Genomic DNA, 15,620 nt, shown 5'->3' with positions numbered 1-15,620 from the left:
ACATGTTGTAGGAAAGGTCACATTTCTGTTTGAGTGAGTCTGAACTTGAATGGCAGAACTTGCCATTACAGCTGTGAGCAGCTTTAACCTCTGAACAGCGACGAAGCAACTGGAAGGAACTAAGAAGCTGCTGCAAATGGCAGTGTGCAAAGTGGTTGCTGGATGGAATATAGTCACAGCTCTCTGTTTCTCTGTGATGGAAATATAACATCCATTGCTCTAAGGATGTAGGCCCATTAGTTCTGTCTTTTGAAGAGCTCAATCAGTTGTCTGTATGTCATTAAGTGTCAATATTAAATTTAATATCATTTGATGTCAGAATGAATAGTGATTCAACAATACTTCCATGTAAAATAATCCACTTCTACCTTTAAATATTCCTCATTTTTGTAATTCCTCTAATTAAACAATTTCTTATAAGTGTAATTCAAGTAAAAGTTGTGTCACATTAGTAGGCATATTAATTATCAACTGCGCTGAGCAAAATAATCAAATGTAGATATAGCTAGTCAAAGATTAGGTTTTTATTCAGTAGCAACTCAATTAGATGTTCAAGCTAAGAAACAATGACTAATTGTTTAATATGATTAGTAGCACTGTGGTATATGATTTTTTTTGGTATCTTTTAGAGGGTGCTGAATCAGAACATTTCCACTTATAGTAAATCACTGTTTGTGGCACCATCACAGCCTCACTCATGTTTTTTTTTTTTTTTTTTTTTCTTTTCTGGTTACCTATTGAACAGTCTTCTTTCTGTTTAGCAATTAATAAAAGTCCATGAAATTTCTGTTTCTTTCTTTCCTTGACATTCCTCTGAGCTTCTAGAAGATGAGCACTGTCAAAGTCGTATTTGGAAAACAGTTGTGCATATGAAGATACAGATAGCTACAGTATGAGGTTTTCTGAATCTAGGCAACATTTCTTCTATATTGACAGGGAAAATGCTGAAAACTGATAGAAAAGTCGTCATTTAGCAAAACTAGATTACTCATTGCTTACTAAAATTCTTCCTTTTGATCCCTGATACCTGGTTTAGATAATAAGATTTTTCTGGTTTAGAAAACAGTAAGAGATGCTGAGTTTAGATCCTAGTATAAATCAATACTGAAGCTGTTGAAGCTTGGCTGATCTATACCAGCTGAGGATTTGTTTCACTAAATGTAAACTCTTATTGCTATTCTTACAATTGTATATCTCCTGCCCCTTGTTCAGATTTCAATTGACGGGTTCAGTGCAAAGTGGCTTAGAGGACTCTGATAACATGCGTGGACTCTGAGTTATATAGCATTTAAACTGACAGCTGACTTTACAGTGCCAAACTAAACAAAAGAGACATGAAGAGATACTGATAATATGTGGACTTCATATACAATCATAATAAAAACAATCGATACTCTTATTTGTTGTGGGTTTGTAGTAACACTGGTAGACTTCAAGGGATAAAATACCTTGCAGACAGAGTTGTCATGAAACCCATATATAGTCATAAGCAGTTCATCAGACTTGGAAATATTGTGAATACTATATTGGAAATATTTACCAGTCTAGGTACAAATGACACAGCCATCTCTCACCTTGGTGGACGGAGATTGTGAAAGAAGAAAATACTTCTAGTGTAACAAGAAAAACGTGGTTCTGTCACGAGGCTGCAGTGTACAGGGGACCTCAACATCTCTCACATCAGTACAGTTACCCTGGTGTGTGCCAGCCAAGGAGAGGACCCTCCTATATTTTAATGAGAGAAGTAGTTTGTTCTTTACATGTGCCTTTTTTTTTTTTTTCTATGCTGTGTTCATTTACCATTCCCTCACCCAATTCCTGTACGAGTGTCACTTCCATGATGAGTTTTCCTGGAGAATGAGGAGTAAAATGTGTAGGCCCTCTGTAGCACAATGAAAGCATGCATTTTTTTCAACTTATGTGTACGTAAGCCTTCTTTTGTGAATAAGACTCATAGGGTCAGATAATGTTTAAAGGGAAAGGCTTTATGTCTCTCAGGCCTGCATGTTTCCACATGGATGCTTCTACACACACACAGATTGAATTATGAACAGACCTATTAATGCTGGGATCACAAAAGGTCAAGTTTTGTCTTCTTTTACCTCTATTCAGAATTGCTTTTGAAAGGGGGGAAAAAGGGATTTGCAGAAAAAAAGATTCACGATGAAGAATTTTACAGGTCTTTTTTTTTCTGTCCTTTAGCAACATCTGGGAGTCGAAAAAAAAAAATCTTATTATGTAAAATAGTCCAGGGGTATCATATTACTAGGTTTTAATATATCTCAGTTGGGTTGCTTGTAGGGTTACCTTTTGGAATAACTTGTTATCTAAGGAACAAAAACACTAAAAAGGAACTTGAATAATTTTTTTCTGCTACTATAGTGGATATGTTTAAGTGAAGAAAAATTGTTGAAGTATTCCTAGAAAAAGGTGTATATGTTTATATATTACATAAAAATAGAGTTCTAGACACTAAAATGTTTCTTAGGAAAATTTTGCATTGCAGTTAACCAAATTGTTCAAAATCTTCAAACTGTTAATTTAAAAAGTTTTATTAAACTTGTATATAAAAGTGGGTGTTATAAACTGATCTACCTGTTCTCACCTTAAGTAATATTAGTATTATTTTGAGAAATATCCTTGCAAGAGGAAAATCAAATTATATGATTTAAGTGTTTCCAGCTGTAAATATCTTCATATTCTATATTCAGCTATGCAGAGTCATGAAACCACTCTAGTACCAAAATGTTTTTTTCTCCTGTATTTTATACAGAAAGTGTGATTGAGAAACAGAAAAATGAGACTGAAATATTGATAGATATTTTTAGGATGGCAAAAGATTAATTTTTTGGCCTGAATCTCAGCATTACATTTGACATCAATTTACCCATATACGTTTGTACATGTGCAAGAAGGAATGTAAACAGATGCAAGTATGAATCTCTACAACACTGCTAACTTTCTGTCATGTTAAAAAAGTATGACCTTGTCTTTTGCTTTGTTTATACATGCAAAAGTGATGCAAAATATGCTGAAGTAAAAATAGGAAAAGTGATACAGAATTTTTAAAGGTGATTAAGGCTAGACATTAGTCATAGAAAGTTCAGATAAACCTAAAAAAGCTAAGAAAGTGGGAATTATGGTGACAAAAGAACTGTATTAATAGCAAATGTGCTACACAATGTAAAGAATCATTTGCAATATTTACATAATTTATAAATTGCTGATTCAAAAATTGTTATAGCTTAGTAAAAAGATCTAGGAATTACTATTGGCTGGATTAAAAGAACAGGAAAAATAGTTGAACTCTATACTGTATAAAATAAATAAAGTAGTAGCAAAATATTGGAATGCAATTATATAAATGCCAACATCTGAAATCTCATATTCATATTTTTCACAGGGATAGGAAAAAAAGTTATTGTAAAAATACAAATAGCTTAAAGACCTCTGTTCAAAAAGAGTAAGAATATTTTATTTGAAGTAAAAATGAAAAAACTGTAGTTCAACTAGGATGAGAATAAAATAGCATAATTAAAAGTTAAGAAGTTATAACTTGCATAAAATAAATATAAGAGTTGAGATTCAATAAAAATATGGCTCATTACAATTTTTTTTTCTTCCAAGTACTTAATGAAATACCAGAAGTCACTTCAGTAAAATATTGACACCTGTATCTTCAGTGTTTGAAAACAAATTAAAATAAGCAGGTAATTATTATACTAATTCAGAAAACGTAAGCTTGCATAATGTGGGGAAGAGATATGTAATGTCATGGACTTAGTAGGGCCAATACTTCTGTAAAAGATGTTTTTCTACTTTCTTTAATGAGGGTCGATGTTAGAGACTCATCTGGACTGGACTAGATGGAGTAGTATGGTAGTATGTGGCAATCTTCATCTTTTTTAATCTGTACAAATATGTAGGTCTTGTCATAACTGAAGTGATGAGTTAGCAGTAATGGAATACAATAAGAGATAAAATAATCTGAGTAGAGAAGAATCTTTGTTTGAGCTGCTGGAAAAACTTTTCACTTCAATGTATGTTACAATCTCCTTCAAGCAAAAGACAGAATTAACAAAACTGAAAAATCTTGTACAAGATGTCATAGATGACTTGATAGTGTGAATACGGGCTTCTGCATGTATATAAGTACTCTGCCATAAAATAGAGTAAGAAAAACATGTGATTGCCCATGCAATACAAAGCTATAATTTTTTAATTGCCATGCACAATCTGGACTGTTTATTTCTTCTAAGCTATTAAAACTAATGATATATGTAATCTAATTTTCTTTAAGTTAGATGCACAATTACATGTGAAAAATGGAGTTTAGGACACAAATGGAAACATCTGGAGGCATCAGCTCAAACATATGATAGTCCCAATTTTTTGTGTTTGTACATGTAAAGCTTACATTTTCAAATGAGATATAGTTTTAAGTTTCCATACCAAAAAAAATAACTCCGTAATTGTAGTCCTATGTTTAAATTATATACCTGTTGTATAAACAGTGAGATTTTGTGATTCGGAAACCTGAGATTTCTGAAACCAAAAAGGTTGAGAGAATTTGATCTGGCTTTTCTGGAAGTATCCCTCATTTTGAGCATTCATTTTAGTTCTCTCTGAAAGCTAATTTCACTAGCATTTCTTGAAGGTTTATAAGATTTAATATTGTGATGGTGATGATTGCATATCTTACATGATCAGCTATTTTTTAACAGCTCCATGAATTTGAGTTCTAAAGTGCAGCTACAATGATACTGTGGAGTATAAACATTTCACAATTGTAAAGTTTACCTTTATTCTTTTTTAAATGACATGTAATGTTCGTATTGAATTTTGAATGTATGGCACGGGTGATTTTTACTTTATGTAAACTTCTGTACTCCTTGATTTGAGACACTCTCTTGTCCTTGCCAAATTCAGAAAAATATAAGCCCAGTCGGTGAAAATTTGGCATGAAAGTTGTGCAAATATATTGAAAATATTTTTATGAAAGCTGGGATAATATACAAGGTACATTCAAATAAACATGTAGTTTATGCGTCTACTATTTGGGAGTTCAAGAACCGTGTCGTCCTTTTTTATTTTAATATATGCCACTTGTAAACTACAAATTATGGAAAAAATTAATGCATTTTTTCAGTTTTTAAAGACCATCATAAGTATATAATTACTTGTGATTTATATGGTTGCCTATAAAAGGCAAAATAAGGAGGGAGGAAAACTAATTTTATTCCATGCTTTTGTCTCTTTTGCAAGTGGTTCCACGTCCATGAATATTGGAAATAGGTAGATACACAAAAGTTACGAACATGTATTGTATTCTGCCAAAGTTGGCACAGTAAAAAAAACATACTTTCTCTAGGTTTGTAGAGGAAAATGTCAATAGGTATGATGTCAACATCAGCTCTTTCAAGTAGGTAATGTAATTAACTGTTCAGGTGAAGATACCTATTGATAAATTAGAAGCAGCTGTTGAAAGCTACAGACCTCATCTCTCTACATTTGCTCCACAATTATGAGCTAAGCAGGAACATCAGTGTCATCTGTGTATCTATATATAAAAGAGCTTCCCACCATCAAATCTTTATTCCTGGATCTATGTCTGAAGCAGGGTATGTTTCAGTAGCTTTTCCAGTTTGAGAACTTGATTTAGGAAAAAGTTTTAGTGTTTGCTCATTAGCACCATCTATAGCTGTATGAATTAAGAATTACCTTTGTTCGAACAGGGAGTGTTTTTGGTGAGCTGGGTGCAGGGGGAGGGAGGCTTGGAGCTGTTTCTTAATGCTGTTTAACTTAAAGTTGTTAAAGTATGTAAAAATATGTTGCCAATTTGTTTCATTAATTGGTTTTGAAAAAAATCTATGGAATTAAACAGCCTTTGTAGTGGATTCTTCCTGGATTATGAAAAATACTAACAGAGGGGTTTGAAGATAGGTCCTACTCACAAGAAGAGATAGTAATGTACCTGGGCAAATTAATTTTAAGATGTTAACCTGTTCTAAACTATACTCAATTTATTTTACCAAATGAAAGTATTCCATTAAATTGTTATCTTTATACCTACTTTATATAGAGATACAGATACCTTTTTTGACTAATGGTTGACCAATAAACGAAAACAACTTAAGATGACATTCACACAGCAAGGTTTGCACTACAGTGCCTGAAAGTGTTAGGTGCCTGTTAAAGTCTGACAAAATCAAATAGAGAAGAGGAGTACTTTACTGATTTTGTTAGCCTTGATTTGACTTTAAGAACAGTTGAAAGGCATACTTGGAACTTGCTGACTTTATTTTTTTTCCATCTCAGTCTGTACTTTGTTCTTCTAGTATTTGAACACTTTAATTGCCATAATAAATCTAAATCTTTTTTTTTTTTTTTTAAACACTGTGTAACATCACACCTTTGGTTTCTCTCAGTTTCTTTGCTCTTCCACAGAAAGAAAGTGGTTGAAATATCTATCCTTCAGATATTCATTGTTTCCTATAGCTAACTATTGTACTGAGTAGCTTGGCAAGTTCATGCAAAATGCCACAGAAGGCATGAGGGTTCATCATATCAGGCAAGGATGATGGAAGGGCAGGAAGAAGCTTCAGCTTTTCACTGTGCCTAAGAAGATGTCAAAGACATTCAGTAACATTACTAACATTTCCCAACAACTTTCTTCAGTCTTTCCAGCTTCTGTATTGACCTTGGCTCACTTGATGCTCTTAGTTTGTTATTCGGAGGAGGAAAGAAAAAGGCTGTATCTTCTGAACATCATGCACAGACAGCCTGAACTGGTCTTGGCTTAAAATACTCTTAGCAAAGCTGTTGTTACTCTTCTGTATGCATTACACAACTAATAGAAACTTACAGAATTCATTGCGAACTCTCAGTAAATCAATTGGCAATGTCTTAACTCTTCAAAGAATGCTTAGTTCTAAACCCAGGATTTTTGCTTTTCAAAATACCATATTCTGCTTTATCATAAACTCTTTCCAACTTTTCTTGGGGGGGGGAGGGAGGGAACAGAAACATGTTTCTTGGCAAGAAGAAAAAAGTTCTTGCAGATAACTTTGGAAAACAAGTATAGCTCCACTGTACTTTAGTGAAGGCTTGCATTCAATGTTAAAAATCTGTAAAATGAAGAAAACCTCTTGATTGTTGACCATGATGTCCTATCCTGGTTGCAGTTGAGAGTGAAATATAATTTGATGTTCCTCAAAACTAAAATTAAGCAATTTTTCATATGCTGGATGCCAGAAACATAAATGAGAGTAAGTTATGCTTCCTGTTAAAGCTAACATAGAAACAATTAGCTTAGAGGACTAGAGCTTGCAGATGTTTCCAGCTAAATACCTTGTTATTTAGCTTGCTGTAGTTCTCTGTGTGCTTGCGAAGTGCTACCAATGTAGCAGTACAGATGAGGAAGTACACTTTTACTTCCTTATGTGGATGTTTCTCAACTAAAATCAATCTATGATCACACTTTGTCTTCATGAACGTTCAGAATTAAAAGCTTTCTGGAGCTAAAATACTTTCACATCAATATAAACATGTGGCTAACCCTTACATAACCTTAACATGAGTTAATCGGCAAGACAATGGGTCTTGCACTTGCATCGTGCAAGGCTATGCTATGGGACTGTTTGATTCTCTGCCGCTGTTCCCAGTGCCCTGTGATCTACCAAGAGAAGAATAAGGGCACGTATTTCCGCAGTAATTGCACTGTTTCTGAATGCTAATTGTAAGCAGGGCTGGATGTCCTGCTGGAAACTACATGGAAAGTCTGGGCTTGTATTTTTATTTTTTATGCCTTTATTGGAAATCTTGAGATTTTTGAGGCAGCTCTTGATACTTTGGATATTCCAAATACCTAAACATTATGCTAATGGATAGTAACTGTCAATAGGTAGCTTTAGCAAGCAGAAACCTTTTCTTCCACTTTTTATCTCCGAACCATATAAGGCTTGATGTTGCTTTTTATTGATCACTTCAAGCAACTTTTCTGATACTTAATTTATAAGTTTGTACTATCTTGAGGTATTTCTGTTTGGATATCCTGCTATATGCATAATACGAAAATATATTTGAGCATAAAAAATCCAGGCTGAGTCAGATTTTCTACACGTGCATCAGTACTATGCTTACTAATTTATTCGTAGATCACAGTAGAATTCTGCTGTTGCCTTCATTCAAGCTCTATTCCTGCTCATACTAACATTTACCTGAAATGGCATGTATGTGATCGTGTTCAATCAAGACTATGCTTCTACTGTTATTTCACCTTTCCTATGGTCGTGTATGTTGTAATAACCAGTTTAACAAGTAACAAGTGTTTTTTCAGTGCTTTCTGAGAAGGTTTTTTTTTTTTTTTTTTTTTGATTCCTCCATACAAATTAAGAACACTCACTTCCTTACAGGTTTCATGGGAGGATTATTCATGTGATCAACAGCTTACAGGGTAACACTTAAGCTTACACTTAAAAAAAATAAAAATAAAAATAATAATAAAATAATAATAATCAGGCAAATTGTGGTTACATTGGAAGCTTTGTTGCAAAGTGAGATGGTTATCCTTTTTGGTAGAATTTTGATCACTAATTTATTGCTGCTTTTGACTTCATTGATCTCAGGTTTATGGTTCCTTCTTATTACACTGTAAATTGGATGCAAGATAAATAGTTTTTCATTGTGCATTCCCCTGAGTATCTAGTAAATACTTGTCTAACCATTTCCACAGTGTTGACATACCTGACTATCTTAAATTGTCATTGAATCAAGCATTGTATATGTGCAGACTGGCTCTTAATTAAATCACATATGACCAAATCATACTGTAGGTAAAGAAGCATATTTTTCAGTCTTTTTTTATTTAAAAAAAAAAAAAGGAAACTTCAGAAGAACAGAACGTACATTCTTGACATAAGTGCTATGCAGCATAATCTACTGTAACCCTTCTGTGTTTGCACCCACAGGTTAGGTTGTTCTTAAATGCTGCTCCTTACTCCTGTGGAATGCCAAGCTATTCTGTCATATATCGATAGGGAATATAGGTCCTGGTTTGTAGACTAAGGCTGTTGAACTCTGATTTGCATACAGTGCACTGTCCTTCATATGACATTGATGCATGGTTATAGCTGCATACATACAGCAATGATAAATATGGAACAGCTCACTTTATCCTGCTGTTCTAGGTGGGTTTTGAACACCCAAATGTCACCTAATAATATGCCACCAACCCTTTTTTTCAGTTTGTATAGAAGGTTTCATACAGTTTTATTTTTGCCTTTTTTTTTTTTTGTTCTTCAAGAACAAAAGTTCATTATTCCACTGATAAAATTGTGTATTGATTATACATTTTGATTTCTTGGTAATGGCTTCTGGATCTGTTTTCATAGATTAAAGTTGAAAAGTTCAACTTTGATCATACAGCTAAAAGAATGTAGATTTTTGATTAAAAAACATTTTTATCTAATTTTAATTGTTCCCTGATGACATGAAAGGAAAATACAGGTATGCAAAGGTAGCTTTAATCAGTGGGAGTGAACAAATATTTATTTCACATAACTTAGAAGAATTGTTAGGATATAGAGCTCCATATAGAGCTCTGTATTTGGATCATTGTAGCAGTGGCATAGTCATATTTGACTCAATTTGTTTTAAGCTGTCCGAACGGCCTCTGCATCATTATTTTTTTTTTATTATTTTTTAGCTCATCTTCACAGTTCTTCTATAGAAGGCAGGAAACAGGCTGTTTTTATACTTCCCTTCATCTTTGAATTGTGTCTATTTCTCCGTATCTAGATAGCAAATTGTTTTGGGTGTAAGGGAGGAAATAAGCTAAGAGGTATTGAACAATACCTGATGTCTTCTGTGAAATCTGACAACTTCTAACAGATTTAGTGGTGCTGGAAGGAACTAGTGTAGACCCTCTGTCCAAGAGCATCACCAATTTGCCACAGGTTTGGCAGCTGGCATGAACTTCCCATGGTTCTTCAGAGTTTCCTTCTTTCATTGTACAGCATATCAACACGTAGTTGTAACATTTCAGAGGACAATATCAAGAGTCTGTTCTTTAACTTCAGAGAAGCCAATGATCAAGCACTAAGCCTTTTGGAAATGTTTCTTTAGGAAAAAAGACGCTTTCGATGTCATCTCTGTTCATCATTGATTCTACTGATTTCTATAATTTTACATCTGTTGCTATGTTTATCCTGTTGTAAGGAACTGTAAAAATGTATTCTCTTGGTACTCAAAAATCAGTGAGAGATGTCATGCAATTAACATTCAGCTCATCAGCTCACTGATCTCTATTTTTTTCAGCAGTAAGTCATAAAGTGCAAATTCTTATTTCTGTTAAGACCTGTTTGCTGTAATCCAAGCCTGTTATTCATATATTCATTGTCCTTTAATCCAATAAGGGTTAGAGGATGGGATGAAAGGGAAGTTCTTTCCACTGTGCCAGGTATCAAGAATTTCTGTCCTCGTTACTTAAGTGTATTGAAGGAACTTAGTCCAAAATGAACTTAAGGAGTATTCTTACAATCATTTTATGGTACTGTCCACCAACATAGGTTGCAAAAAAAATAAAAAAAAATAAAAAATCAACTTTCTGACATAATTTGCAAAAACAGGACGAAAGATCCTTTTTATCAAAACCAAATTTGTTGTGAGGGAAGGATCTTTCCCTTTTAGGAGGTTGCATGGGTAATGCCTCTTCTGGAGGTATTCCCTTGGCTCATCTTTTTTCATCTGCAGAAGGTCCTGGGTAGGAATAGACTTAAGGGTGAACACTTGTTGCTTTTCATACAGAGCCCTTTTGAGCTCTGAGATGTGCTAGACTGGAGAATGAAATACATGTGAGGATCTAGAGTGACATGGTTATGATTATCTTTCATAATGTGCTGCAAAATAAAATTGCCCTTGCTGCCCTCACTGGGTCCAGACATCTGAAATGTTTTATTTCCCATTTTGGTGCCTTTCCATAAAAAAAAAAAGTGTGTGTGAAGAGAATGAGCATTGCAGTTAGGGAAATTCTGTACACAGTAATAATCAACATGGTATACTGCAGACCAACTGGAATTTGTCTCGTGGATGGCCTTTATCTATAGGATACATAAAAATACTGAGGGTGTCAACATTTACATACTGATAAATAAACCTCAGAGAAAGCTCTGAATTCTTTGTTGGCATTCCATTACTTCAGTTCTTATGCTGAAAACACCATTCTGAAGTTTCTTCATAAGAAAGAAATAGTTGTTTTGAGCATAAAATGTGAAGCAAAGAAGTTAAAACTTGCAAAATATCTGATGGATTGAAGGAATGTTAGGCTTGATGTGAGATAATTTAGAAAAACTTTGTTCAAGACTATGAACTGCAACAGACTATCTGGTTTATAAACAAGAAGCCCCTATGTATTTGGAATTTTTCGTATAGCATAGTACTTCACAGGTGAACTAAATGGTCAGATTTTAATGCCACCTTTTGCATTCAGTAGTGGTAGCTATGGAGTTGTCATATCCCTCTGTTTTCTTCATAGGCAAAAAGTGTCAGAAATGTTGAGAGTGTAGACATGGCCATGTCTAGCAAGAACTATGGCACGGAGGATCTTTAGAGAAAAGGGGTCAATGCTGATGGTCCTATATGCAGTATAGATGCAATTTTACAGGTTTTACTTGATTAGCTACAGTGTGGTCTGTGGACTGAATGCCTGTTCATGGTTGGAGCCTGTTGGATGCATTGCTGCAATGCAACTTTTTGCTTAGCTTCGTATGAATGGAATCAAATTCATTTATTCCAAGACTGTGGTGTGAAAGTGTGCAAGTGGGGAAATCTGGGAGATCTCCCTCAGAGGTGATTCTCTAGCTCTAAGTTAAAATGCTAATGCAGATGCATGTAATAGTTCTTGAGAGTTGATTGTGGTGTTACTTTGCATATTTAACTTGTTGTTTTTTTTTAGGCGTATAGAAATAACAAACACTTGTGGGACGTACTTCATCAATGAAAAATGACTGGAAAATTATTCTGAGAATCAGTCCAGAGCTATGATAAAGAACAAGGAAATGACCGATTTTATTTTAACTATTAAGTTTTTCAGAATTAAATATTTCAAGTTTTCATTCAGAAAAAGATGGGCTTTTACAGCTTTGATTGCTGACCACTGACATTAACACCAGGGATCAATACGTTATCCCTTGTACAATTGGATGTTTGCCAGGTTCATGTACATGACTCACTGAACTCAGGCAACTGAGATAGTCATGACACTGATGCACAGAAATAATTCTCAGAGGTGACAGTAGCATTCAAGCCCTGTTACAAGCTTATGCTGGCATTTCTAGTGTGTAGGTAGTTAACAAACATAATGGGCTTAGCTTCTATCAACGTTATCTTGAGTGAGAAAGCAGCTGACTTATCACCTGCCACGTGGTCTTAGCTCATTTCTTACATCACCAGCATATTTTTAGGTGAAAATAACATATGAAAAAGTTCTTTATTCTCTTCTTTATATAACTAGATGGTCATATGCTCACCCAGACAAAATTCAGTGATGTGTTTTGAAAACAATTGCATTTTCTTTTTTGCCCCTTCTAGCAAAAGGTGAACAAACGATTTTTTACAAAGGTGACAAACAGTTCATGCTTTCATTATAACTATTATATTTTCTTCCAGCTTAATGGGAAAGTGAAGTTACTGGGGAGTTCTGAGAGTACTTGACGTTCTGTAGTTGAACTCTTCACGTAGCATTTCTGAAGCTACAAATTAATTGTCAGAAAGTCTCCAAGCTGGCCAGATTGTAGTTTCTGTTCAGTTTTCTGTTTTTTTCCACAAGCACATGTCTTTCCTTATACAGAGTTCGTTATTATATCAGTAAAATAGTCTGGATCCTGAGAAGCCCGACAGTGTCTACTACTAATCTGTTCTATGCTTAAGTACAATTACTTGAAATAAATAAAAAAAAAAATAATAATGATTTAATGGATCCATTAAGGAATTAAAATTTGAATCAAATTGCTCTAGAGTCATTGAAACACCATCATCACTAAGGACTAGCTAATGGTCATTCTTATATGTTAAAAATTTATCCCCTTTGAAAGCAGCTGTAGAAGCTGGCTCTATTCCTGGAGTACTTTATTGAAAATCTCTTCGAGCTAGTGATATATACATACATATATATCTATAGATAAAGATATACACACACTTTTTCTGAGGGAGTTTTTTTCTGTGACAATAACTTCTGGCAAACTATAGAAGAAAGTCCAAAAATTTTCTTAAAGTGCATTTGAGGCTTTACTAAAGTTCCAACATAAACTAGTTTTCAATGCTGTTTTAATCAGTTATTCTTTCTTTGTTTTATTCACTTTTCTAGCATCAGATATCTTTTGTGTCTATAGAACTACTTATTCTTGCCAGGTCAAAATACTAATTTCTTAATCCATCTGACAAAATGCCAGGTAACCTGAAAATGACATATGGAGACTTCCTGCTTCAAATATCATTAATAAAATACACTCAGTGAGATCTGTCAGGGGCAAAAAAGTCTAATAAATATACTGTGATATTTTAAAGCAGTGTCTTTCTGAACTCAACAAATACACGGTGTCATTAAAGAACATGTAGCTGTTGTTTCTTGAAAACTGCTAAGTTTTGTTCTCTTCATTCCTTCCTCAATGGGGCTTTTTCTTTCATTCATCAGAAGATTCCTTTCATTTTTGTTAATGGCAGAACAATTGTTTTACCCCATAGAGATCCAGGGACAGAGCAACACAGTATTTTTGTTGAATAGTAAATTAGCATTTCTCATAATTATTATACTAAACAAAGGTTCATAACTTCTGTAGTTTATTTTTTTTCCTCTAAGTTATTAGGGTTAATCTTTGAGAGCTTCTTAACTGTGCTATTGTATTCAAAGTTTACATAAGAACCTGTCTGGAGTGAAATAATTCCATCCACAAATTGTCTTATTTGTGAATAGGCTAATCCAAGAATTGCTTGAGGGCATTATTTTGTGAAAATACATGCCTGTCATAAATTCAATTTACCTAATCCCAATGTGTGGTGTTTTGGTTTTTTTCTATCAATGTTTCACCATTGTTCCATTTCTGTTACCACTCCTCAATTCTACTTTTCCCTGTGATATTTTACTAAGATATTAATTCGAGGAATTCTTAAGAACTTTGCCACTGTTAATATCAGAGCTGCTCTATCAATGCTGGAAGCAGTGGAAGTCTATTCTTGCAAGCCATTACTGTCAGGCTTGTTTTAAGTAGATCTGTTCAAAGTCATGTTGCGTGACACACAACATTATGCACTATATGGCTACCGCTATTGATTGCCAACAGCAACTGGGTTCACTAGGGCTAGGGACAATGATGTTAAGGTCTGCTCACTTAGGCAAACCTGTTTTGCACTGAAAGAAACCCACCAAGAGCTCTCAGATGATTATCATATCTCAGTTGAAGGGCAGTGACAAATAGCTTAGAGTAATTTAAGATTTAATAGTCTATCTTTTTGGATAGAGAATGTGACTACCTCCACACAGCGTGCCTATGAGTGAAATTGTTAAGGTATGTTTATGAATAAAGATACCTTTCAGATGAACACATTGAGATGCTTTAAGATACCATTCATCATTGTCAGATGCTCATTTCATAGACCAGAAAACCAGCAAAGGTGGCTGTACTGAGGGTTTTGCCCAATGATTCCTGCATAATTCTCAAGACCTACTTAAAGTACAGCCTTAGAAAGGTGACAGTCACTTTACAGTTTTTGTGCAGTAAAGAATCTGTCATATTACTACACACCTTTAAAAAAAAAAAAGCTTTGTTTTTCAAATTATGCCTGATTTGTTCTACTTTTGTCTGCTAGATTAAACATTTTTTTTTATATGGGGAGTCAATGCACCACTCAATGTCAATGAAACCCACATTCATTGTAGATGAATGATCCCAGGTTTTACTGTAGAGGTCTCTGGGGATGAAACCCCTTTTTTTTCTCTGGTTAAAACAACAGGGATTGCTACCTATAAGACCTTTTGTTCATGGAATCTGTGAGTTGATTAAAGTTCAAACAAAATATTATTTATTTATTTCTTCCACACATAAAAGGCACATAAAACAAGCTGTAAAAATAAAAAAGGTCCCCTATGATCTTATTTACACTTTGATCTTTTCTTGATGGTTTCTTGAAGTTCATGTCAGGTTCTTCGCTATTCTGTGCGTATCGTGCTCTATCCCTGTAAATTTCCTTACTGGAGTGTTTGCTTTTACTGACATATCCTTGATTTTCCCTCACTGTGCAAACGCTGTCCTTTTTTAATATGTAGCATCTTCAATCCTAGTTTCACAATGGAAAAAGTAAGCTCTGTTTAGCAAGGAGGGGAGGTGTTTGTCAACCTCATACCTTCTCCCATACAATTGGACAACTATTTTTCTCTTCCCATATTAGAAAATCTTATTTCTTACTGTTCTTTGCCTCTCTTCAGGCATATTGTTCAGTAATATAATTAACTGGATGTGCCTTTAGAAGTTTAAGCATCCTGCCTGTCATTCCTGTCCTCTTCAAGAGCAGGTCTCAATGCCACTATTGGTAAACCACCTGCTGGAGGTGTGTGATTTCAGTCCCAG

The 15,620-nt window shown here is 34.4% G+C and overlaps 1 long non-coding RNA gene across 2 annotated transcripts in view; it reads left to right on the top strand.

Annotated features, from left to right (window-relative positions):
- The first annotated feature begins 5,580 nt into the window (after positions 1-5,580).
- The window catches only part of LOC137857888 (uncharacterized), a 109,411-nt gene continuing 99,371 nt past the window's right edge, over positions 5,581-15,620 (top strand). For both annotated transcript variants that reach the window (XR_011097357.1, XR_011097356.1), the window contains exon 1: positions 5,581-5,621. This is a non-coding gene — a long non-coding RNA (uncharacterized lncRNA). The remainder of the gene's footprint in view (positions 5,622-15,620) is intronic.

Source organism: Anas acuta, chromosome 5, assembly GCF_963932015.1.
Source record: "Anas acuta chromosome 5, bAnaAcu1.1, whole genome shotgun sequence".
Taxonomy (NCBI): Eukaryota; Metazoa; Chordata; class Aves; order Anseriformes; family Anatidae; genus Anas; species Anas acuta.
This window is presented reverse-complemented; position numbering and strand designations above follow the sequence as displayed.